General features: G+C 49.0%; 1 long non-coding RNA gene across 5 annotated transcripts in view; it reads left to right on the forward strand.

Moving 5' to 3' along the window:
• Window positions 1–25,187, forward strand: part of LOC132000841 (uncharacterized) — a 36,285-nt gene continuing 11,098 nt past the window's right edge. For 2 of the 5 annotated variants that reach the window (XR_009399468.1, XR_009399470.1), the window contains exons 1-5: window positions 1–210; window positions 9,799–9,997; window positions 10,695–10,846; window positions 11,422–11,485; window positions 12,351–12,443. This is a non-coding gene — a long non-coding RNA (uncharacterized LOC132000841). Of the gene's footprint in view, window positions 211–9,798; window positions 9,998–10,694; window positions 10,847–11,421; window positions 11,486–12,350; window positions 12,444–17,057; window positions 18,299–23,791; window positions 23,951–25,187 lie in introns of those variants that run through there. The other 3 variants (XR_009399469.1, XR_009399467.1, XR_009399471.1) reach the window with 3 other exon arrangements.

A 25,187-nucleotide genomic window follows, 5' to 3' on the forward strand; every position in this document is an offset into this window, starting at 1 on the left:
GGGGCAGTGACTCCAATTCTTTGACCTGCCCAGTGTACCACGCTGAGTGGGAGGAGAGGAGGGTGAGGGACTCAGACATCAGTTCCTGGAAAGCTGTGGACGTTCAAGTAGACGATTAGAGGGGGCCCAGGCTGAAGATCCGGAGCTCTGGAGTATGGGTGACAGCTGACCTCCGATAGTCCAAGGGCTCCTCCCAGGACCGTCTGCAACGTAAGACAGAAAGCTGGCCCCTGGGGAGACCCACCTCTGCCGGAACCAGGCAAGGAACCCATGAAAGGGGAGGATGCGGGCGTGAGAGACAGAGAAACAGAGACCAAGGCGCGGGAAGGTCAAGCCCCATGAACACTGCCAGGCCACCAGACTGCGCAGCTCTGAGGTCACCCGGCATCCCTCAAAGAGTCTTTTGCTAGCTCTGCCATTAACGTTCTGTCCTTAGTAAAAACACAGCCAAGTATTAGGGATAACGAGAAACGACCTACGATTTACTGTAGGTAAATTGTGCGATTTACTTGCAAATGGTTTAGAAAAAAATATATGGAGAGAGAAAGAACAGAGAAAATGCTCGAGAGCGGAGACTCTGCGGAGACTCTGGTAGAAGCGATTGGGGTTCTTTGTACTATTCCTGAGGCTTCTTTAACTTTAACATGATAAAGATCTCCTTGTTTTAAAAAGAACACTTTGAGGAGAGTTCAGGGTCACAGGCCAGACAGCCGTGGGTTCGTGGGTTCGAGCCTGGGGACGAGCTTTGGAGGAGTTTAAGGATGAAGGGGAAGAGGAGTGCGCAGGTCATTTGAGGGGTGAGACCTTTTAAAGGTGGCGATGGGGAGAAGCAGTAGGTGCCTGAGCCTATCTTACGGCTGCAGCAGCTCAGCTGCCCCGGACTGAGAGGGCCAGGGCTGGGACAGAATGGAGGGGGACAGACAGGAGGAGGAGAAAGAAGGGGGGAACCAGGAAGAGGGGAGGGAGGAGGGGTGGGCGGAGGGGGAGGGAGGGGGAGGAGGAAGGCGGAGAGGGAGAAAAGGGGGAGGGCCCGCCGCGGCGAAAATTGGGATCAGGCCGAGAGGTCGGCCTGGGGTGGAACGAGGCCGGGGGGGGGGGGGGGGGGGGGCGCACCCTTCAGACTGACCGCAAAGAAGGCGGAGGTTGGGGCCACTTGCCCCCTGACCATGCCCTCCCCCTCCCGCCCCCGGAAGCGCTGGCCCTTTTAAGGCGCCAGCCCTGCGGTGAGTCACGCGGCCACGCCCCCGCCGCCCGGCCCCGCCCCCGAGCCCCGCCCCTCCGCCCCCCGCCCCCCGCTCCCCCACCGGCCCCGCCTCCGCAGCCCCTGCCCAGCCGCGCGCACTTGCGGGGCCCGCGGGCCTCCGTGCGGGAAGCGAGCTGGGACGCGGGGTCCGTTCCTTTCCCCGGAGCCAGGGGTCTTCGCGCGGTTATCAAAGTTATCGTTCGAGTGAGCACTTGGGCGCACCTTCTCCTCGCGGCGCTCGGGCCTGGAAGAAGCGTTCGGGCTTATTTACAGCCGGGGCTCGTTTGTGCTCAACTCCCGAGCCTGAGCCTCCTGTGAGCGCTCGCGTGAGCCGCGGCAGATCTGGAGTGAACCCTGGCTTTCCTGCCACCTGACCCTAGTGACAGGATTTGGTGGGCCTTCCGGGACTGTCTGTGACCTGGGGGAGTCCCCGGGGGCCCTCGAAGAGGGACTGACCCAAGTTCAGGGCCGCGCGGGGCTGGGTGGGGGAGGTGGTGCTGCTGGAGACCCGCCCCCAAAGCTACACCTTGGCCACTCAGGGGCGCACGTAATTTCTGCAAACCCTCGCCCCCTGGATCCCCACTCCGGGTGCAGAAATCAGCAACAGCTCCATCCTCCCCTAGGTGAGGTCCCTCTGAGCTCGGACAATATGGGACTTGAGAGATTTAGCTTTTGGTTCCTCCTGAAGCTCAGACGTAACTTAAGCTTGTCGTGTTTTGGAGGGCTCAGGGCGGCAGCAGGGATCCCCACTGGACAAAGGATAGAGAAGTTAACCAAGTGGTACCCAGTTACCCCCCCCCCCCCCCCCCCCGCACAGGGTAGTATGGTGGGATCGCGCCCCACAAGGAGCTGCTCCTTTTCCGCCCTGACATTTGGTGGGCCTTGCTGTCTGCTCTGGAAAAAGCCACTTTGTTTATTTTTAAAGATTTTACTTACTTGAGAGAGAGAGCGCCCAGGAGCAGAGCTAGGAGCAGAGGGAGAAGCAGACTCAGCACTGAGCAGAGAGCAACACGTGGAGATGGATCCCAGGGCCACCCAGGCGCTGCTCAAAGCCCTCTTAGAGATAGAAAAAAGACAAGGTGTGACACAAGAATGGGTTTCAAAGCTGCCACTTGTCTGTCCTCTCCGTGTATTAATAACGTGTGACTTACAGAAATTTCCCAGGGGTTGCCCAGAGAGGGCATGAGCTTGGAGTCCTGGAAGACTGTTCTGGCAAAAAACTCTGGATTTGGACTTGAGTGCACAGGTGTCTCCACCATATAACCAGCCGGGTCAGGCCTGGTGGAGACTATCAAGGTAATTTCTGGGCTCAGGGCCTTGAGGCACCACTCAGAGCTGAATACATCCCCATCTTGGTTCTGTGACATTTTCCAGGAGCAGCTGGACGGTTCGCTGTCTCTCATGCATGAGTCAGGGCCGTCTGAATTTATATTACATTTATTCTGAAACAAGCTGGCTTGGGCTGAAGTCACCCTCATTCAGCTCTAAACTGTAAAACCCCAGCAGCTGAGTTCAAAAAGAAAGGATCAGAGTATAATGCTCTTTTGTTTGATTTTGCTTTTACCCTCCAGAAAATGGGTATGGGGGTGGGATTGGACGGTTTACAGATCCATGGTCCCGGGCAGAGATTCTAGTGACAGGAAGGACCCCTGCTTCCAGATGAGCAACCTGGGGCACCCTCTTTGTGTTTTGTTTTTGGCTAGAGAGATGGATGGGCAAAGAGCAAGACCCTTTGAGAGAGAAGCTGAGGCAGTAACCACTTACTGCCTAAACTGGTCCCACTAGGATCAACTCCAGGCTGGACACCTTTAATGCCTCCCGCCTAGGAGATCACTGGGGCTCGAGGATTGCTAGCTTTGGGTGATTACTTCTCTTAATTCCTACCCTGAAAGAGACTAGCTTCTTCAGTCAGCTGGGTGCTTACTTACTAAAAACTTCCTCTCTGTGGGCACTTGGTCACCATCTAGGACAATGACCCATCCTCAAGAAGGTAGTCAATACTCATTAGAAAATCTGACTTGAACTTTGAATTATTTAAGACAATGCTTTCTTCCTTTGACTTTGCTCCTTGATGCCTTGTTAATTTAAAAAGTTATTTAGCAAATGGTTATTAAAGTTATAAAGCTCCTAAGAGCAAAAATAAAACTACTTTTAATGTTATAGTGAATATAACTCTCAACTTTAGCTATATGGTCTTCTGTGATTTTCTTCATATATAATGAAATTAACTCCATTTTCTTAACTTTATACTTTGGGAGATGGGAAGAGTATGTTTAAAATCTAATTTTGTTGAACATTGGGCTTTTGGGAGGAAAGAGTCTAAGTTGTGTCAGTCATCCTGACCCTGGACGTGAATGAGTGTCAGTCTTAGCCTCCACTGAAATAAAATGAATGTCTTCAGAAGGTGAGCAGATCTGGAGATAATCTCTGCCCAAAGCAATAACACCTGTGCCTTCGGTGTTGTGCATAATTCAAGTGGGAGAAAGCAGGCCTTTGCATTCGCGCTCAAGCTGGCAAGAGCCCAGGCATCCAACCCTGGGGCTGAGCAGAGACGTGATGTGGTACAGATTCTTGGAAGGTCAGGGAACCCCATTCCCTCCGTTCACAGGGATGCTAAGAAACCTACAGACAAGCTACTCTTCCTTCTGAACGATTTACCCTCTTCGAAATAACGAGTCACACCAACCATAATGTATTTCAGCCTCACCAGTTTGAAGTATATAATCACTTACATATACATTATTTAAAAAAAAAAAAAAAGTTTTGCTGCACAAGAAAGATCAGAGAGAGGACATTTAATTTGTTTAGAGAAAAACATGTTTGCCGTGATCTCAGTTGCTCTCAAGTGTATGTTAGTAACTTAATGTTTATTTCAATGATCCTCTGTTCCTGAATAAATCTCATGTCTCTAGAGGGCAAAAATTCTATTTTCCTCTCCTTTGGGTTTCTATAGAGTTTTGAGGGTAATATAATTAAATTCATTTTTAAAATATTAAAGGGAATAAAATGTGCCACCCAAAATATGCTACTTTGCCATGATAATTATTTTGAGCTGAAGGCAAAGGAGAAAATGCAGACCCAGGAAATGCATTCTGCCTTCCCGCAATCTGCCTGAAAGTAGGGCTTCTACTTCCCTTTGGAGGTGTTCACCCCTCCCTCCTACCAGGAAGGGAAGAACAACCTAGATCACCAGGGACGGGGATAGTGCCGACATGAATCTACATCAATAAAACCTTACTCAATAGCCCTTGTCTTCAGTAGTTTCTCCCATATGTGCATCTTCCCACATTCACCAGCCCTAGAAGCCCACATATCATTTTCCTTTGTCTTGTCACTTCTCCACATCTTATTCTGCTTTGTTGAAATGGTTTATAAGCTCCCCAAGTGTAAGTGCTTCTTTGGGTCTTCATTTATTTTCTCTGAAGGCCTCTGCCCACGTAAAAATGAAAAGATGGCATCAAATAAAATGTGTACGCCTATTTCCTGCTAATCTGGCTTTTGTGAGCCTAATTCATAGGCCCCAGGCAGAGAACCTAAGAGGGAAGAGGAAAGTTTTTTCCTCCCCTGCAGTACTTTCTAATGTGATTCACTAAGATGGGTGTTTCTATAATTTAATCTGACCCATAAGATTTTATTATGACAAATGACAAATAATTGGGGGAAGGAAACATCCTATTTATCGTTGTTGCATGGAACCATTTGAAAATTCTTTCTAGACCTGACTATTATCCTCCCCAGAACCCCAAGAATATCCGTTTCCTGAGTGTGGAGACAAACAGGTAAGAGTCCTGACTGCAGAGACTGACAAATCTAAGACAAAAGAAATGTGAATGTTTTTCTTCCTTGGAGGGTTTTCTTCCCATTTGTCAGGAGATTCACCCTCTGGCGGCTCTCACTGGCCATTCTGACTGGTCATCATTTGCTGATAGGAGCTAAGCCTTTATTCCTGATCCTGGGTAGGAGAAAATTCGAAATTGTATCTGTGAGAAGGAAGTGGCTTCAGGCTTCCTCAGGATGGGGTGGAGATGAAGCCGAGCCTAGGAAATAGACACAGTTCGGCTCAGCAGTAAGCCAGGGAGTGTCCTCACCCTCCCCTTGATCTTCATTGTCACCTTTGTCAACTTCTGTCTCTTCCTCCTCCTCCTGACTGTTGTAGTCAAGGCACCTGCCTGTATTTGCCGTACCGAGCACCCAGATGGGTTCTCCCCATGCATCACCTCACAGTCATGGGCAATCAGAATCCCTCTGGGCATTTCATTCCCATCCCAGACACCAGGATGGCAGTCCCAGGGACAGGCCACAAGCAGTGTGCATCCTTCTGGGTGAGAGCAGCTGGCTATCAAGTCCACTGAGCAGACAAAGCCGTCCAGGATGGATTTTGGCTTCTCCCAGGAGGATGAAGAGTTGGCAGAGTAGTGTCTTCATTCATTCGACAAAGATCGGCGCGCCTACATTGTGCAGGGACTGTGCTTGGTGCTGGGGCAAGAGGAGCGGAGGTGATCCTGACCTCAGGCCTCCCTTTCTAAATGGACTCAGCCTTCCAATCCAGTAGGAACGGAAGAAGCAAGCAGTCGATTCCTCTAAACCCAGGACAAGAGCAAAGAAAGCAGGAGACTAGGACACGGGACAGAAGAGAAAGTGTAAGTGTAATTGTTAGCCGAGACTCAGGGAAGGTGTGATCCAGTCCTGATGTGGCGCCTGGGCCTTCGGCAGAGAGCAGGGCCAGGTCAGTCTGCTCACAGAACAGTAGGGTGGCTCAAGGAGTCAAAATCCGAGTAGAGTTGGGTGGGAGTGGAAAGGCCCCCGAGAGAAACCATGTCTCCTGGAGAAGCAGGAAAGTTATCTGAGAAAGAGGGATAGAGAGTCAGGGGGTGGGGTACTCCCAGCAAAGGAGCATGGTGGGGCCCCCTGGACCTGACATGGCCATGGGAGATGTGTGGTCTCCCCAAGTATTACTTGGAGTGACCCTCCCGCACCCCCCACCTCCAGCCTGCTCCACTAGCAACCCAGCAGCACCCCCAGGAGACTGGGGTCCCAGGCCCAGCACAGAAGAAGGCAGAGGAGAAGTTTCCCAATCTCTTCCTGCTGACTTGGAATGGTTGAAAAAGAAAATGAGAGAGATGAATGGTTGGTTATTTGAATTTTGATTTCCCGGATCTTGCCAGTCTTAAGACTCCAGAACACAGAGGCTCTTAGCTGCAAGTGGAATGCACCAGCCAGGGACAGAATGGGTTTGCCCCAGGACCGGCTGCAGAGCGAGCCCGCTATAAGCTGAACATTGCAGAGGAGGAAGGAAAAACTCCCAAGAATCCGTGATTCGTGTTGCTGTGCAGGACAGCAGGGTGATGGAGAAAGAACAGGAGGCCAGGAATTACCTGGTGATTCACCCAGGGAACAGTTAAGAAAGGCAGAAGTGGTACTTGTGGCCCGGAAGCAGGATCTCCCAGAACGAAGCAGGCTGGGCTCCATCCAAAACGGAGAGAGCTGGCTGTAAGTCCGAGGGGTGTGGGATGAAGAGGGACTGACGGGACAGCTGAGAGAAGGATAGAAGTTAGCTGTCATCACAGCACCCTGGAGGCCATCTGGCCCCAGGAGGAATGCCACCATTTCTGCCAGAGCTCCGCAAATGGGCAGAGAGCAGAGTCTAGAAGTCAACCTACTTCACTTCTAGAAACCTAGTTCACTGGAAAGCTAGTCACAAAAATCAGATTCCTTCACCTCCTTCCCCGCCCCACCCAAGTTTGCTGAGTATCGGTCATTGGGTGGGCACTGGGATAGGTGCTGGGGACACAGTGGTGAACTAGACAGATGTCATAGCCCCTGCCCTCCCAAATCTGGCCTTCCAGTGGCAGAAAGCAAGCAAAAACCGGAACCAAAACCGAACAAGTTAACAAACTAAGAACTACCGTAACTGCAAGCTGAACTCGGCGCTCAGTAAGTAAGGGGCTCAGGTGGAGAATAACTGAGAGGGACCTAAGGAAGGACGGGTAATCAGAGGAAACCTCCAGGAGGTTGTGAAATCCACCCTGAGACCTAAAGGAAGAGGAGGAGAAACTAGCTAAACAAAGGAGAGTGAGCACAGCAGGTGCAAAGGTCCTGGGACAGGGAAGGGTTGGAGATGTTCAAAGAGTGGAAAGAGTGGGGCAGGAGGAGCTGGGTGAGAAGGGCAGAGGATTTCACGGTGTCCCTGGGGGGCGACATGATCTGTTCCAGATTTTTCAGAAGGCCACTTTTGCTACTATGAGGAAACTAGATCGCGAGGCTTCTGACAAATTCTTGACTTATTAACAATTTCGTGTCTCAAAAGAATTACTCCCAGGAATGGCCGCCCTATGGAGGGACTGTTAGCCCAATAGACATGCTAGAAATCTGGAAGTAGCCAACTATGTGATTTTAGGATTCATGATATCCAAGAAGGATAACACAGATTTAGGTGTATTTCCTGATCATCAGCATGGGAGACCTCAAAAGTCATGGAGAAGTCTTGTGATTCTAAGATGTGCATCTCAAAAAGGGAGCTCGGTTCAGAGTAGTTCTGACTGTGTCATTACAAATGACTTTCCAAAGAGAGGGAAATGGACATGGTTCCAGGAGGAGGCTGAGGTGCTTGAGAGCAAGTACCTAAAAAGAAAAGAAAGTCTCCTACCGCTGGCAAATACAAGATGGGGACCTCTGAGAGTGATCTCAGGAATGCAGAGCACAGTCGAAAGGGAAACGGAAAATGATGAAAGCAGGACACAGGGGTGGGGCAGAGCAGACCAAGGAGTCCTGTTCTGGGGAGGCACAGGAGCCGCGCCACGAGCCACGGGGATTCCTCCTGTCCTGTATTTTCTGCATTTTCATGTGGAGGGGACACCATCAGACAGAGAGGGAGGAAACCTGCCTGACAGCCAGGACTTCTGAGCACAGGAGTCCTGTTTGCCTGGCTGTCCACAGGACCCCTGTAAGGCTGGCCCAGGTAGTTAATACTTAGTGGATGAAAGATATGCAAACTCTCCGGGCGCTGGGGGGTGCCACAGACTTTCCTTGAAGAGGACTGTGTCCTGTTCTCTGGCTTCCATCATTGATTTTAGCTGCCTAATTGGGAGCCTTGGTGGGAACCAACCTCGCCTGCCTGGACAGACGTGTGAGGGGCCGAGACATGTCCTTCCTCCCTCATAGTCGGGGCGTGGACCGGGGACCTGGCTGTGGCGGATCAGATGCCCTCAGAGGGCACACGTGGGAGTGGGGATCGCTGAGAGATTTTGCCAGCACCATCGGCCCCGCGCAGTCCCCACCGTGCACGGCGAGGGTCTGTTCCCTTACACCCAGCATCCCGGCCCCCTCCCCGCCTGGCTCCAACTTGTCTTTCTTTCACTAAAACTTTTCATTTCGAAGTAAGCCCAGATCCCACAGCAAGTTAAGGTGATCGTGGACCCTTCCCCAGCTGTGGGGACAGCTCTCTTGACCAGGGCTCGAACCAGAGACCCTGACAATGACCTGACCCATGGCGTGAGGCACGCTGGCTGTGTTTTAAAGATTTTATTTATTTTATTTTATTTATTTATTTGTGAGAGAGATTGCAAGTACGTAGAGAGGCCGACAGAGAGATAAGAGGAAGCAGGCTCCCCGCCGAGCAGAGAGCCTGATGCGGGGCTTGATCCCAGGACCCTGAGATCATGACCTGAGCCGAAGGCAGAGGCTTTAACCCACTGAGCCACCCAGGCGCCCCAACGCTGGCTGTTTTAAAGTCTGTTTCTGAGCCTTCCTACTGGTTGCTGCTCTACACAATACCCTTCCAAAATCGTCTTTCTGTCTAAATTAGCCAGTTAGTTTTGCTACTGCGAACGAAGAATCTGGACGGGTATGCTACCTTTGAGAGGTCACTAGGATGGGAGACATGTCTGCAGACGGCACAGCCTTGGAGGAATGCGAAGAAGCCTCCTGCGTCCGACCCCCCCCCACCACCCCACTCCCACCCCCCGGGTGCTTGATGGGCCCCAGGGGAGGCTGAGAAGGCCAGAAGCTGAAAAAGAAGTTGATGAGGGGCATGTCTGGACTTTATTCTGGGAGCAGGGGGAGCTGTCAAGGGGATTCCAAGTTAGGGATGACAAGAGCAAGGAAGCCTCGGGTTGCTGAGCGGGGGAGGGGTGGTTGGGAGCCTCGCAGCTGGGAGAAGCCAGGGGGCCAGAGCAGTGGGGAGGAGACAGTGCGGGACTCCACGGAGGTAGACCTGGCGTGTCTGGGATTTGGTTGGGAGGAGGGGGAGAAAGAGGATGAGGAGGGAAAGGTACAGGAAGAGGAGGAGGGGGAGGAGGGAGAGAGAAGGAGGGAGGAGGGGGAGGAGAGGGAGGAGGGGGAGGAGGGGGAGGAAGGGAAGCTAATCGGAAGATGACAAGGCTTCGAGTCACCAGCCAGCAAGCCGGCCCTCAGTGCAGAGTGAGTGGGCTGCAGGCGGCAGGAAGTGAGAGCAGCCCCCGCAGAGACGGGGCGCTGGTTCTCCGCGGTCTGCTTGAAGGGATCCTGGTGTGGTTTGGGGCTTGCTCATGAAGGGCTGTTCTCTCCCTCCCACTCAGGGCACAGCTTTTCTTTGGACAAACACCGACCCTGGCTTGACATGGGAGTCCCCGGAGCCCGGGCTTGGCAGGACAGCTGAGGTGTCCGGGGCCGGTATTAACCTCCTCCCCCACCAAGTTTATCTCACCTGATGTTTCTGAAGACCCTCTGTGCCGGATGCTCTTCTAAGCGCGTCGTACCTTTTATCTGACGTTTAAGGTTCGTTTAAGTTCGCTGCTCCAGGGGTAGGCACTAGGATGGTGTGCTTGGGAGTCGGCAGGTGGAGATAAATGCATCATCTTTATTCCTGAACAAAGAGGATTTCCCAGAACATGGTCTCCTAGCCACGTGGACCTGCCAGTTCATCCCTAAGGTAGAAAGTTGCAGGCACTGAGGAGCAGGGCACAGCTGGGAAGGGAAGCGGCTCAGTCCCTTCTCGAAAACACATGGGTAGGGGAAGCTGACCCTCTTCTGGGAAGGGGGCAAGGGGGACAGAGAAATGTCCCCTCTACCAGAGACAGAGAAAGGAGTAATGTTTTCACAGGGAAGTTAGGAATGGTGCTTTGCTGACCAAGCGCAGACAGCATTATTGGAAGGAGCGCGTCCCAGGATCAGAAGCAAAAGCAACAGGATGTGAGGTCTCTGGGTTGAACAAAACCTTCAGAGTGGTGAGGGTGTGAGGGCAAAAAGTTTGGCACAGAGGGGGTGCCTGGGTGGCTCATGCAGATAAGTGTCCACCTTTAGCTCAGGTCATGATTTCAGGGTCCTGGGATCGAGCCCCAGTCGGACTCCCTGCTCGGGAAGGAGCCTGCTTCTCCCTCCACCTCTTCCTCCTCAACCCCACTCATGCGCTCGCGCTCTCTCTCTCTCTCCCTCTCTAATAAATAAATAAATATATATATTAATTTTTTAAAAGTTCAGCACAGAAATATGAGCTATTAAGAAGGTACAATGGACAAGACTTGGCTTGACTCTGGATATGGGGGTGATGGCGGTCCCCAGGGTCATGGAGCTCTTCGCCGAGACGGGATTCCAGAAGAGAAACAGACTGGGGAGAGAGATAAGGAGGTGGGTTTTGAGTAGTTAGAGCTGCTTAGCCCCGTGGGCCACCATGGGAGAGACTGGCAGGAAATGTATACTTGAACCATCAGCATGTTCACTCAGCAAATACTTATCAAACACCTAATATGTGCCAAAAGCGTTCCTAGGTGCTGGGAATGACATGGGAGAAAGATAACTGACCCGATTCCCGGCTGCATGGAATTTAGAATCTAGTTGCGGGGACAGGCATACAGCAAAAATATGTATAAATAAGTGTATATATATATATGTATATATATATATATATATATATATGTATATATGTGTGTGTGTATGTGTGTACATATATATGTAAATTTCTTATGAATTGACAAATTATTCTAGGAGTTATAAGAAAGCACCAGGAGGCTTAGGGAAGCAGGAGGCAACCTGGCCAAGAGGAGGGGACCCAGACAGCGTATGCAAAGGCCCTGCGGTAGAGATTCGGTTCCCAAAGAGCCCAAATATGGCCAGAGTGGTGACAGTGGTGATCCCTGAGTAGAGACTCAGAGGATGAAGGTGAAGACTCAGGGAGGGTGGCTCATGTTTTGATTTTATTCTAGGCCCCATGGAAGTCATCAACAAGTTTTTCAAAAGGAGGTAGAGGAGGTTCCAATAACTGCTCAGGTGAGAAATTCTTGCACTAGAGTGATGGCAGGGAAGGTAGAGAGTAGGAGGGATTGGAGAAGCTGCGGAGACACACGCAATAAGCCTTGGATTAACCAGCTTTGAGGAGAGGAGGGAGAAGGAAGAAAGCCTTGGGACGTCCATCAGAGCAGCTGGCGAGGGGGTTGCTGTCCACTGAGAGAGGGTCCAGGTGGGAGCAGGTAGAGTGTGAGGTGGTGTGACCTTCAAGGGAGGGACCAAAGAGCCGGCTGAAGATATGGGTCTGGCGTGGGGACCAGGTGTCAGGGCCATACGTGTAAATCTGGGAAACGTTAGGTGACTGAAGATGTTTAAAGTCTTGGGCATGAGTTGACAGAACCTTTAGGGTGATTGGGGAAGAAGGACCAGGACTCCCCCTGGAGACCCCAGGCTTGGAGAATAGATGGAGGATGACCTATGGTAAAAGGGCTGAGTGGTAGTTGAAACAGTGAGTCAGGCAGGGTTGGGGGTGGTAAGATTATTTTAGTCTGAGGGCTTGGGGGCTGGCCCCAGAGAAAAGGATAGAATGCCTCCAAATATTTGAGGACTGACCACGTGTTAGAGTGTAGACCTATTTTGTCTACACTTGCAATATGGTCTTTGGCTTCACGTTGCTCAAATCCAGAGTTGGGCAGAAATGCGGAAAGGATCTAGAAAGATCCATTCAAGGATCCACCTTTAGATAGACACTTGGAGGAGATGATCTTCCAACTCCGAATCCCATCACTCTAGTTTATGTCTGAAAAGGGGGGGAAAAACGAATTGCTTTATTGCGACATTAACTTTTTAACAAAAACGCTGGTAACTAGATCCAGCCATCGAATGTGTATCTGTTGAACTTCTACAGTGTGCTGGGCGCTGCGAGTCGGTGGTCCTCACGGGGTCTGGGGGCGGACACCTTCAGCTCCTTGTGGATGTGTCTGTTTCCCTCCAGGTGCAGGTAAGCACTCGCTTCCACATCTTCCTGTTGGTCAGTGGAAGGCAGCAACACGTCATTGTCTGAAAGAGAAAAGAATGAGTTTAACAACACATAAGGTCAAGAAGTGAAACAGACAGTCTCCAGCATCTAGAAAATTACTAGAAAGTGGCCTTCATCAGTAAAAGTTCCCTTTCATCAGCATAAAAAATAAAAAATCCCGTATTTTTACGGCTGATATCACCCTCAGTGGTGAAGGTGTTTAGATGGGGTGTTTCAGGGCAGAAGAATTTATGGCACAGAGCTTCATTCCTTGGCTCCCAGTGGCTCCTAGAAGCCAAGGAAGCAGCAGAAACAAAGGCAAAAGCATATGATGCAATTAATAGTTACGCTGTTTGTGCTTTCCTTGAATGGCTTCACTCCCGTTCCTTTCGGGGTATCTTGTCCCTCTTGAAAAGTGCCACACGTTCATGATTAGCCTTTGTTCATTCCTTCATCAAATATTTACAGAGGGCGCTGGATAGACGGTGGTGGGGGGTGGGGGGTGGTCCAAAGGAAGGGAGGGAAGTCGTGGAGAGTGTCAGCAGGTTCCTCACGTAGGAAGAACAGAAATTCAGGCAGCTGGATTGGAGGGGAGGCTCGTGGAGGGAAGGGGAAACAGAACGGGGTGTAAAGAGGGAGGGGGATGGGCAGGAACGAGGGAAGTAGGGGGAGGGGGGCCAGCCTGGGGGACAGATTTTCAAAAGAACAACAGCTCAGGGGCACGGGAGATAAAACCAGGACAACTGTTTTTGTTGTTGAAAATTCAAATGTCCGACTGTCAGGGGTCAAGTTCCAGAGGAGAGAGTCTGATTGGCTGGGGTTTTGCCCCATCCTTTGAGAAGGTGGGGCATGTGGGTTGACACCATAGTACTGGGGGCAGGTGATTCCTCCAAGGAAAATCAGTTACAGGCTGGGGAGGTGGGGGGACATGGTGAACTGGCCAGGAAGACAGGAGCTGCTGTGATCAAGAATAATGTCTGCCTTTATTAGAGGACGCTGAGCCTTGCAGAGATGGTAGAGGATGTGTCCAGCAGACAGAGCAGCACATCCAAAGCCATGAAGTAAGAAAGCACCAGAACTGAGGAAGGAGTGGCTTGTGGCCCCTGTGGTCACAGGAGTTACCTGGGCAGGGAGGGGCAGGTCACTAAGTGGTGGTTGGGTTTTCTCTGATTGGGTTGAGATGCTGCAAAAAGATCCTAAAAGAGACAGTACGATGATCTGGTATATATTTTATTTTATTATTTTATTTTAAAAGATTTTACTTGTTTATCTGATAGAGTGAGAGAGACAGCCAGAGAGGGGAAGTCAGCATAGGGAATGGGAGAAGGAGAAGCAGGCTTCCAGCTGAGCAGGGAGCCTGATGTGGGGCTCCCTTCCAGGACCCTGGAATCATGATGAGCTTGAGCCGAAGGAAGCAGATCCTTAACCAACTGAGGCAGCCAGGCACCCCTGCAGTTCATTTTAAAACTTCGCCAGGCTAGAGGATAGAGAGTACATCAGGGAGTGTGTTCAACCGAGTAAGCTCTCCTTGTGGGCCCTTGGTCAGCGCAGGGTTGTGACGGAGAGTGGAGCATGGACCGCAGAGGGGAGGAAAAGCTTCCTCAACCCTCTTGGGTTCGTGAGTAGAGTGTGCAAATGAAACTGACAAAAGACAGATTAAGAGGAGGAAAAAGTATACAAATTTTATTTTTAATTTTACCTATACAGAACTTTCACAGAAAATTAAACACCCAAAGAAGTGGCCAGACTTGGGGACTTATGTACCTTTTTTTTTTTCCCCAAAGATTTTATTTATTTGACAGACAGAGATCACAAGTAGGCAGAGAGAGGAGGAAGCAGGCTCCCCACTGAGCAGAGAGCCCCATGAAGGCAAAGTCTTTAATCCATTGAGCCACCCAGGCATCCCCCTACATACCATTTTAACAGAAGGCATTAAACTATGTACCATTTTAACAAAAGGCATTAAATTGCAGAAAAGAGCCAAGACAAAGAAGAGGGGGCTTCTGGGGACAGCAAATTGTGGGAAGGTAAATATATGGGGGAACCAATGTCAGACAGGGTTATTTTGTAAGGTTTCTTATGCAAAGTCGCCTCAGTCCCATCTCCATCTCTGCAGATAGGGTTGCTCTTCCCATCCTGGTACAAGAGAAGCCTAGGATACCTTCCCTAGGGGAGTGTCTGCCTTGTCTTCAGGCAGATAGCTGGAGAACAGAGAGCCCTTCCTGTGGTCACTTTATCTCAGTTGCCTTCAGTCCAAAATTATCCTTCTGCCAAGGTAGCATATTTGATCCCCTTCAAAGGCACGCGACCAAGATCAGGTAAAAGGTCGGGGTAGGGAGTCAGTTTTTACAGGAAAGACAAAAAGAATATCACAGAGGCAGGAGATTCAGAGCATGAGTCAGTGTCAAGAAGAGCAAAAAGAGACCATGGAGCCAAGTCCAAGACCAAGAGTGTCCTTGAAAGTGGGGAGGAGCCCACAGGTACCAAGCACCCAAGTAGGTCGGACATGGATGAGGAAAGAGCAGGAGACACTGAGAGTCTAGATAAACAATAGGGTCCAAAGTCTGCAGTGGCTGAGAAAAGCCAAGAGGAACTATGGGTCCATAGGAACAGCCCCAGGGGGCAGGCTGTCTGCCCGCTGGGTTTCTGACCTGACTTCTCCTCAGGAAAAGAAGGAGATGCAAAGACCCACATGTTATGGAGGGTCTTGACTGAGGCAAGTACAGTCTATCGGAGTCTCCTTTAGTGAAGAGCAGGGTGATTCAGGGCAAGGGCTTGGGATTAGACAATGAGGTTCACAACTAGGAACTTTTCCTATTGGTCCTGCTGATGTACCTGCACAAATGTATGAAGATTTGTTCATTACGATGCTATGGGTAACAGCCAGCAGAAGGACTATAAATAAGGAAGCAGCCTAAGGGTACATCAGTAGACAACTGGTTAAACAACCCCGGGCATCCATACAGTGGAATGTGTCGCAGCCATGAGAAAGAACAAGGTAGACCTATGTGTGCTGACATTGACTCACGTCCAGGATGCTTTGTTTGAAAAAATCCAATTACAGAACAGGAGCACAGTGTGGTCTCTTCATGTGGAAAAACAGGGCATACAAATTGGTGCTAATATGTGCATTGAGAATTTTTGGAAGGAAAGACAAAATGTTGACAGTGATTTTGTCTGAAGAGAAGGACTGGAAGTGGGAAGGTGTATTTCTACTTTCCTCCTATTTGATGTCTCTATGAGCATATCTCACATCTACAATGAAAATATTAATTAATAAAAACTGTTCTTAAAACCAGAGTAAAGATTTGTAACTCCTTAGAAATAGAAGGGATCGGAGCACCTGGGTGGCTCAGTTGTTAAGCATCTGCCTTCAGGTCAGGTCATGATCCCAGGGTTCTGGGATCAAGCCCCCCATGGGGCTCCCTGCTCAGCAGGAAGCCTGCTTCTCCCTTTCTCTCTCCCCCTGTTTGTGTTCCCTCTCTCACTGTCTCTCTCTGTCAAATAAATAAATGAAACTTAAAAAAAGAAAGAAATAGTAGGGATCTTCCATAATGGATGGAGGACGTTTGCCAAACACCTACAGCAAATATTACACTTAAATATTAAGTGAGGGGGCACCTGGGGGGCTCAGTCAGCTAAAGTCTGCCTTGAGCTCTGATCATGATCTCAGGTCCTGCTCAGAAGGGAATCTGCTTCTCTCTCTCTCTCCCTCTGCCCCTCCCCGCCACTCATTCTCTCGCTCTCTCTCAAATAAATCAATAAAATCTTTTTTTAAAAAAAGATTAAATGAGAAACCTTCCTTTAATATCAGGTGTGAGACAGCAGTGCCCACTGTCTGCACTTTCTTCAACCATATGAAAGCTTCGTGTCCTAATCTGTGCATTAAGAACAGAAAAATCAATAAATGGTGTAAGGTAGAAAAGAAAAAACAAAACTGTCATAGGTCACAGATAATGTGATCATCTGCACAAAATTCAAGATTATGTTTGAACTAATAACATTTTTGGAACTGAATATTTATCATGGCTGTTGCATTTCAGGTTAATACTTAAAACGCAAGTGTATTCTTATATATGGGCAACAGTACAATTTTTAAACAACCATTTACACTTATAAATGGTTGTTTAAAAATTGTACTACCAAGGAATAAATGTAAGAAATATGTGTATAATTTCTGTAGAGAAAATTGTAGAATGACAATTTTAAAACTTATAAATTATACAATGTCTAAAATTGTTTAAAATGTAGGTATTGAAACATACTGAAAAGAAGTAGAGCTATATACCATCTTCATGGATAGGGATACTCAATACCTCATAAAGATGTCAGCACACTCCATATTAATATATCAATTCAATGCAACACCAATCAAAGCCCCAAAAGGAAATTTGAGGAGTTGACAAAATTATCTTGGAATTTAGATAGAAAAGCAAACAAATTAAGACAAATAGTTAAGGGTATTTTGAAGAAAGAGGGCAAGGTCAGAGGTATAAATATTCTTCAGGTCTTCATTTCCTTGTGAAGATGCCTGGGTCATGTACAACTTATATTAAGTAAATTTGTATGTTTTTTGTTAATCTGTCTTTGCCACAGAGCCCAACCAAGAACCTAGAAGGGTAGGAGGAAAAATATCTTTTTAACCTACAACCGGTTAGTGATACAAGACTGGAGTAATCAATAATTGGTGCCGAAGATCGGATTGTGCATCTAGAAAAAATATTAACTGATTCACTTCATACCGAATACAAAAGTACCTTCCAGGTGAATTAAATGTGAAAAGCAAAATTTGAAGGAAAAAAAAATGGAAGGGAAAGTTGGGAGAATACTAACAAAGTTTTCTCAACTAAGTCTCAGGAAGTACAAACCACAAATAACAAGACAGACAATTCATTAAAATTAGAAACTTCTTCTCACCAAACATCAGCAACAACAGAAACAAAAGGACAGTACAAGCCACAGACCAGGAAAAGATAGGTACAGTTGATAAACAACAAATGATCCACATTTAGGATTTACAAAGGACTCCTACAAGTAATTAAATAAAAGGGAACCCAAAAGGGAAATGGGTGATGGGTGTGAACTGAAAATTCACTACATTTTTTTCCTGTACTTTTCAGTATGCATGAAATATTTCATGATTTACAAAACCAAAGCTCTGGTGTCAGGTTTCCCAATCTGGCTGTGTCACTTTGAGTAAGTCACCTCCCCTCTTTGTGCTTCCTTTCTCCTTTGTAAAACTGAGGGTTGCACTGGAGGACCTCCCATGTCCCTTCCGGCCTAAAATTCCGTAAGGCATCAATCCATAAATGGATAAAGTGGCATGTCCCCACCATGGACTATTATTTGGCAATAAAAGGAATGCAGTGCTGGTACTGCCCCAACAGGGATGCACCTTTAAAAAGACTATGCAAAATGAAAGAAGCCAGACACAAAGGACCACATATTGTAGGATTCCATTTATATGAAATGTGCAACATAAGTAAATCCATGGAGACAAAATGCAGATTCGTGGTTGTGGGGGGCTGGCGGGAAGGGAGGGCTGGAGGACATTACGGTTAATCAGTGCGGGTTTCTCTTTGGGGTGAGGAAAATGCTCTAAAATTGATCGTGGAGATTATTGCACAAGTCTGTGAATACACGAAAAGCCACAGCGTCGTGCCCTTGAAGTGGGCATACTGTAGGACATGTGAGTTCTAGCTCAATAAAGCTGGGAAAAATGATAGTTTCCATTTTCCAAAAAGAAAAATTTTCAGTGACCCTGGATTCATCCTGTGACTATTCCGTCTGCAGCAGGAGTGAGCCACTCACCGGGGTCCTCGCAGACAGATTCCCCAGCTCGGTTAGCTCTTTGGAAAAGTTGAGACACATCACACACATTGGGATAGTGGAGCAAGGAAAAGGATCTTGATGTTACAGGGGGTCTGATAACGGGAGTCAGGAAGGGGGGGTCCTGTGACTCAAAGTTCACAAAAGCACTTCTCTACTACTGAAGGTAGAGGAAAGAAAATCCTGATTCTGGTGGCTGTCATTGCCACCAAAAAAAAAAAAAAAAAAAAAAAAAAAACCCTAAAATATAATAAAATATAAATATGGGTCGCAAGTGGGATGCTGAGACGTTCCATGATTGAGTTGTAGTCCTAGAATGAAAATACAGTAGCTTTGGTTGTTTCCAGCTGTAAAAGTGATTTGGGGCCGGATATCCATTTTATAGCCTTTCCCTGGGTGTAGTAACTGGAAAGTGCCTGAGGAAAATCTCTGTCCAAAATCTAGCTGCTCTCCACATAGGTCCTCCTGCCTCGACAAGTGAGAGCTGATGGGGAGCTGGCAAATAATTACATTATTTCTGCAGTAAAGCCCGATACATCCCTAATAAAAGTTAATGATTATGCGCAGACTTTCAGATATTCGGAGTCTAGACTGAAGACACTGAAAGGAAACTTTGTACGTCCATTCTTTAGCGTTCGGCACCAGCAGGACTATAAAGTGACTTCAACATCAGCCTCAAGCGTCCGTGCATTAGTTACCTTCTGCCTTAGGCACGGAGGCCCCGCGAGGACCCTGGGAAGAAGTCAAGGTTATACTTGATGTTCCCAAACATTAAAAAGCTACAGCATTCCAACATGAATGCCAAAGGCAGAACACAACTAACATCTCTTCTTTGTAGGGTGGGAAGCTTCGTCTCTTTCCCTGGACTCGATAAATTCAGCCTTTTCTCTTCCTCGCCGGTGGGAAGAGAGGGCCGTGGGAACAGAGGGGTCGGCAGCAGGTAGTGACGTCCTGACACAGTTGTCAGACTTCAGAACTGGGAAAGAGCCTCATGCGCCCTCTAAGGCCAACCTTTGATTTCACAGAAGAGGAAACCACGGCTCAGGAGGACCAAGGGTCTTGCCTAAGGTCATTGCCTCAGGCCCGCAGGGATCTGACACATCCAGGTGGACGGATAACTTGTTACCTTTCAGATGATGAAATCTCCCGGTTAGAAGATCACTCTGACACCTCATTTATTCAGCCAACAAGCATTTACTGAGCACCTGCTGTGTGCCGGGCGGGGGCCCTGGACCTGCGCTCTTGCGGGACAGCAGGGAGACGGGCGGTAAGCAAGCGGTACTAGCTGCTGTGACAGGGACTGAGGGCGCTTGGGCTTGGGAAGACCCCCTGAGGAGAGGACGTTTTAGCTGAGACCTGGACGACACGGGCACAGCCATGAGACCCAGAGGGCCTAGACCCGCACTGGAAGGAGAAGCCAGGCCAAGCGGCTGAGGCCAGGGAGAGAGGTTCGTTTGGGACAGAGCCGGGAGGCAGTGGGACAAGATACTGTACAGGAGGCCACAGGAGGTGCTGAGGGGTGAAGTGACAGCTGAGCAGAATGGGTGGTAGAGGGGAGAGGGCCAGAGGGGAGGCGACCCAGGGACCGGGGAGGAGGCCACGCACAGGTATCCAGGTGAGTCAGCCGCGGGCGTGGCGGAGGGGAGGGCAGGGCCTGGGTGCGTGGGAACCAGGTGGACCCGCCTCGTGGTCTCTGTGGACACCTTGTGCTCAAACTCGGGGTCTCCTTGAGGGCACCGGCTCTCTGGCGTGAACCCCTAAGAGCAGGAGAGCGGTCAGGAGCACAGATCCTGGAACTTTGCTTCACCCGCAGCTCTAATTCTGCCCCTCACCCCGTGAGGGGTCGCTTCCCAAATTTTCTAGTACAGGCGCTGGTCGGCTTTTTCTGCAGCGGCCGGGTGAGGACAGCCTTCGTGGGCACCTGCAGCTTGGAAGGGCCCGCGTTTGGTGCAATGTTCTGCTGCCTCTGCTTTGAAAGTCTCCACACTTTATACAAGGGGCCTCGAATTTTCATTTTGCACTGGGCCCTGCAAATGGTGGGTGAAGCTGTCCTGAGCTGGAGGCCGGTATTCTGGGCTCTGGGGGCTGCATGGTCTCTGTGGCAACCACTCGCGTCTCAGGGTGTATCGTGAGCACAGCCAAGACGGTGGGGCGTGCATGGGCGTGTCTGCGCTCGCAGAACCCGACCTGCGCATCCAGTCTGCAGCCTGGATCCCGTCCAGGCGCTGCCAGTTGCCGACCCCGGGGCCAGTGCCTCAGTTTCCCGGTGGGACGAATGGGAAGAACATTCCTCATCTTCTAGGGCAGTTCTGAGAACCAGTCATGGAAACAAATACAGCACCTGAACACTATTATGTAGTGTGAGCTACTAAGACCTTTCGAAATAATTTCGAATTTTTTTTAATTGTGGGGAAAAAAATAACTAAAAAAAATTTAAACTGTGGTAAATTAGACACAAAAAAAGTTTATCGGTTCTAAGTGTGTCGTCAAGCACACTCACACTGGGACGCATCCATCACCACCGCCTGTCCCCAGAGCTTTTGGTATCTGGCAACACTGAAACTCTGTTCCCACGAAACACTGACTCCTCGGCCTCCCTCCCCGCCCCCACCGCCAGCCTCCTTCTTCACCTGTCTCTGACTTCGGCTGCTCAAGATCTCGCATGGAGGCCCAATCACGCAGCAGATGTCCTTCTGTGACTGACCCACCTCACGGGCAGAGCGTCCTTGCGGTTCGTCCTTGTTGAAGCGTGTATCAGAATTTTCTTCCTTTGTGAGGCAGAATGACAGTCCATTGTCTTAGCTCAGGCTGCCTTAACGAGACACCTGAGACTGGGAGACTTGTGCATTTTCTCACTGTTCTGGAAGTTAAAAGTCTAAAATCAAGATGGCAGCATGGTTGCTTTCAAGCAAGAATGACTTTCTGGCTTCTAGAGGCCACGTTCCAAGTCTGTGCCCTCTGTAGTGGGGACAGAGAGAGGGAGAGAAGCGGTCTGGAGTCTGGTCTTACCAGGGCACTGATCCCATCACAGGGCTCCACCCTCATGACCTCGTCTAAACCTAATCACCTCCCAAAGGCCCTGCCTCCAAATACCATCCCATTTGGGGTTAGGGCTTCAACATAAGACTTTTGAGGGGACACAACTGAATTCTTAGCATCCGTTGAATGGACACACCATGTTTTCTTTGCTCATTCACGTGTGGATGGACACTAGGTTGCTTCCTCTACTGTGAACGCACTGGATGAACTTGGTGTCCAAAGATCTCTTTGTATCCCTGACTTCAATTCCATTCCATTCCATTCCATTCCATTCTTCTTCATGCACAGGGGAAATCCCTGGATACTATGGTAATTCTATTTTCAATTTTTTGGAAGAACCACCATCCACAGCGGCTGCGCTATTTTCCATCCCCACCAGCCGTGCATGAGGGTTCTAGTTTCTCCATATTTTTTCATTATTTTTATGAACCATCCTAAAGTAGGGAAGCAGCATGAAGCAGAAGTCAAGTATGAAGTAGTATCTCACTGTGGTTTTGATTTGCTTTTCCCCAGTGATTAGTGATTAGTGACGTTGAGCATCTTTTCATGTTCTTCTTGGCCACTTGATTTTCTTTCTGGGCAGAAATGCCTATTCAAGTCCTTGACCTTGCCAAGTTGGGTAGCTTGGGTTTTTTTATTCTTGAGTCTCAAGAGTTCTGTATATATCCTGGATATCAGTTCTTTATCTGATGTATGATTGGCAGATCTCATCTGCCATTCTGTTGATAGTGTCCTTTGATGCATCAAAGTTCTTCATTTTGATGAAGTCCAATTTTTTTCTATTTTCTTTTGTTAGGCTTTTAGTGTCGTGTTCAAGACATCATTGCAAAACCCAGTGTTGTGAAGCTTTTCTCCTGTTCTTCTTCTAAGAGATTTAGAGTTTTAGCTTTTGTGTTTAGGTCTTTGATCCATGTTGAGTTAACGTTTCATAGCATGTTAGGAAGAGTTCAGCTTCATTCTTTTGCATGTGGATGTCCAGTTTTTCCAGCATGGTTTTTTGTTTGTTGGTTTGTCTCATTTTTTGAGAGACAGAGAGAAAGCACAAGTAGGGGAGGAGCAGAGGGAAGAGGAAGAGAGAGAATCCTAAGGAGGCTCTACACTGAGTGTGGAGCCCAATGGGGGGCTCGATCTCCTGACCCTGAGATCATGACCTCAGCCAAAATCAAGAGTTGGGCGCTTAACAACGGGGCCACCCAGGTGCCCCTCCAACATCTTTTGTTAAAAACACTGTCCTTTCCCCCATGGAATGGTCTTGGCACCTTTGTTGAAAATCATGTGACCAGTTATGTGAGGATTTCTTTCTGGGGTATCTATTTTATTCTCCTGGTCTAGATCATTCCTCTGGTCTAGAAGTCTTGGCTTTGTGGTAGTACCACACTTGTTTGGATGATTGCAGCTTTTCAGGAAGTTCTGAAATCAGGAAGTGTGAGACTTCCTGTCTGTTCTTTTCCAACTTTGTTCCAGCTGCTTGGACTCCCTTGCAATTCCATATGAATTTTAGGATGGATTTTCTATTTCTGCACAAAAGATCATTAGTATTTTGATAGAGGTTGCCTCAAACCTGTAGACATTACAACTCTTTTTAAGGAGTTTGCAAATTATCAGATTGAGGTGCTATTTTGTTATGTTTTAACTTGCATTTCTTTTATTGCTAATAAGGTTGCTTAACTGTTTGTATCTCTCCTTTTTTTTTTTTTTAAAGTGGGGAGAGGGATACAGGGAGTGGGAGAGAGAGAATCTTAAGCAGGCTCTATGCCCAGCGCAGGGCTTGATCTCACAACCCCAAGATCATGACCTGAGCCCAAACCAAGGGTCAGATGTTCAACTGACTGAGCCACCCAGGCCCTCCTGTATCTCTCCTTTTCGAATTATCTGCTAAATCCGTTGCCCACCTGTTCTCTTAGAGTTTTAGGATCACATATATAAAAGGTGTAAGAGTATCAACACTTCTTTTGCTACTCAATAGACTTTAGACAAGCTGCTGTGTCAGAGGTTGGCCTGCATGGCAGGGCGAGGAAAACCCCACAGTCTCTGCCTTCTTGGGGCAGGACGAGAGGCCCTAGTGGCAGAATTACCTGAATATGTGATTATGAAATGGGATAAGCCATGTAAAGGCAAGGGCCTGGGTGCTGTGAGGGGATCTGATCTAGCCCAGGGCTCAGGAAGGTTCTTCTCAGGAAGTGACACCTGAGCCTCAGTCTGAAGGAGGAGAGAGCAGGAAATGAGCACCTGTGGGGGGAGGGGCAGGGGCTGGAGGGGCGGTCGCACGTGCAAGGCCCCGTGGCCCCCGAGGAGCTGGGTGTGTCCAGACCCGGGAGGGAATGTGCTTCCAGCTGGAAGACGAAGGATGACAAATGAGGGGAAGTGGGGGGTGAGTGCGGAGACTAGAGTTCCAGATTAAGGTGAGGCAGTCAGGCGGCCGGCGATTATTTATTTTGCCTTTCTGGATTCTTTGTCCACAGCCTTGAATAAGACGGCCGTCCAAGGCCTGGGCGCGTAGCTCATGGTTTTGTAAACTCTGCCATTTTCTTGGTTGAGTTCACCACCCGTTTTCTAGAAGATTCCTTGACTGGCTCTTTCACCCATTCATCTCTCCCACAGACATGACATGCAGGCAAGTGAATAAGGTAATCTCAAGGCTGATGAGGTTCTGGAAGTGAACTAAAGGGAGAAAGCGCGGAGAGTTACCTGGGCTCTGTGTTGGGCGCTGGTGTGGTTAGAGCTCTGAGTAGCCACCTCGAGGGAGGTAGTGGCGAGGCCCCTGAAAGTGGAATGGGGATCTCCATCTTCATCCTCAGGACGGAGGGAAGTCAAACATGGTTTTCAGTCAGGAAGTGGTCCCATCACATCTGTGATTGGGAAAGGTCTCTCTGGCTTCTCCAGGGACAATGAGTGGCTGCTGAGTGGACCCCAGAGGCCATGGGAGGCCATTTCTGTGGTCCACGTGGGAGGCGAAGGTGTCCTGAGAAAAGCTGGAGGCCGTGAACACGCCGTGATGTGGATGGATGGCTCCAAGGTGTTCCAGAACACTCCACCAGGCGGTAAAGGGTGGGTCAGGGGAGGGGGAGGGAGGACCCAAGAAATAGTCTCAGGTCCCTCGAGTAGAACTGGAGAGGGTGCTATTTAATGAGAAACAGAAGCCCAGAAGGGCCCACTGTGGGGGAACGACCTTGAACTTTGTCTTGGTGAGTTAGTGCCTGGGAGCACCTGTGCAGAGAATAAGCCGGAGAAGTCAAGGAACTGGCAAAGTGTGACGGGAGCCGTATGTGGATTTGAGATCTTTCAGGGGTGACACAAAGTCTTTAGAGACACAAACACGGGGGTGAGAGAGAGGGAAGTGATGATTATAGACCCCGGTTTCCAGCTTCTACCACCTAGAAAGACTGTGCTGTTTTGTGGCAAATATCTTTCTTCACTTGTCATCGGCCTTTCACTTTTTGGGGGGACGGGGTTAATTCAGCTCCCCATGAGAGAGTGGTTCGCCTGTACATTTTATTAATATGAATGTGAAATACATCTGGGTCACAGAACTGTGGGGCCAGTCTGAACGCATACGTTAAAAATAAAGTTCCCGGTGTGCTCCAGGAAATAATACGAGCCCGTGCCTAAACACAGGGTCAAGTTCATCACTTCTAACATCCCGAGAACCTGAGTTTGTTTGATGATAAACTCCCACATCACCATCTTCCGAAAAGCCTTGAATTCCAGGTGTGACCAAGTAGAGCTCCAGACTGGGAGTCAACACCGTTCCCCAAGAGGCGTGCACACTGGCTGAAGCCTTCTTCAACAATCACCAAAACAACAATTTCTCTTGTTCCCACTACGGCTTGGAGCCACAAAAATTAATTACATCACCTG

Source organism: Mustela nigripes, chromosome 14 (assembly GCF_022355385.1).
Source record: "Mustela nigripes isolate SB6536 chromosome 14, MUSNIG.SB6536, whole genome shotgun sequence".
NCBI lineage: Eukaryota > Metazoa > Chordata > Mammalia > Carnivora > Mustelidae > Mustela > Mustela nigripes.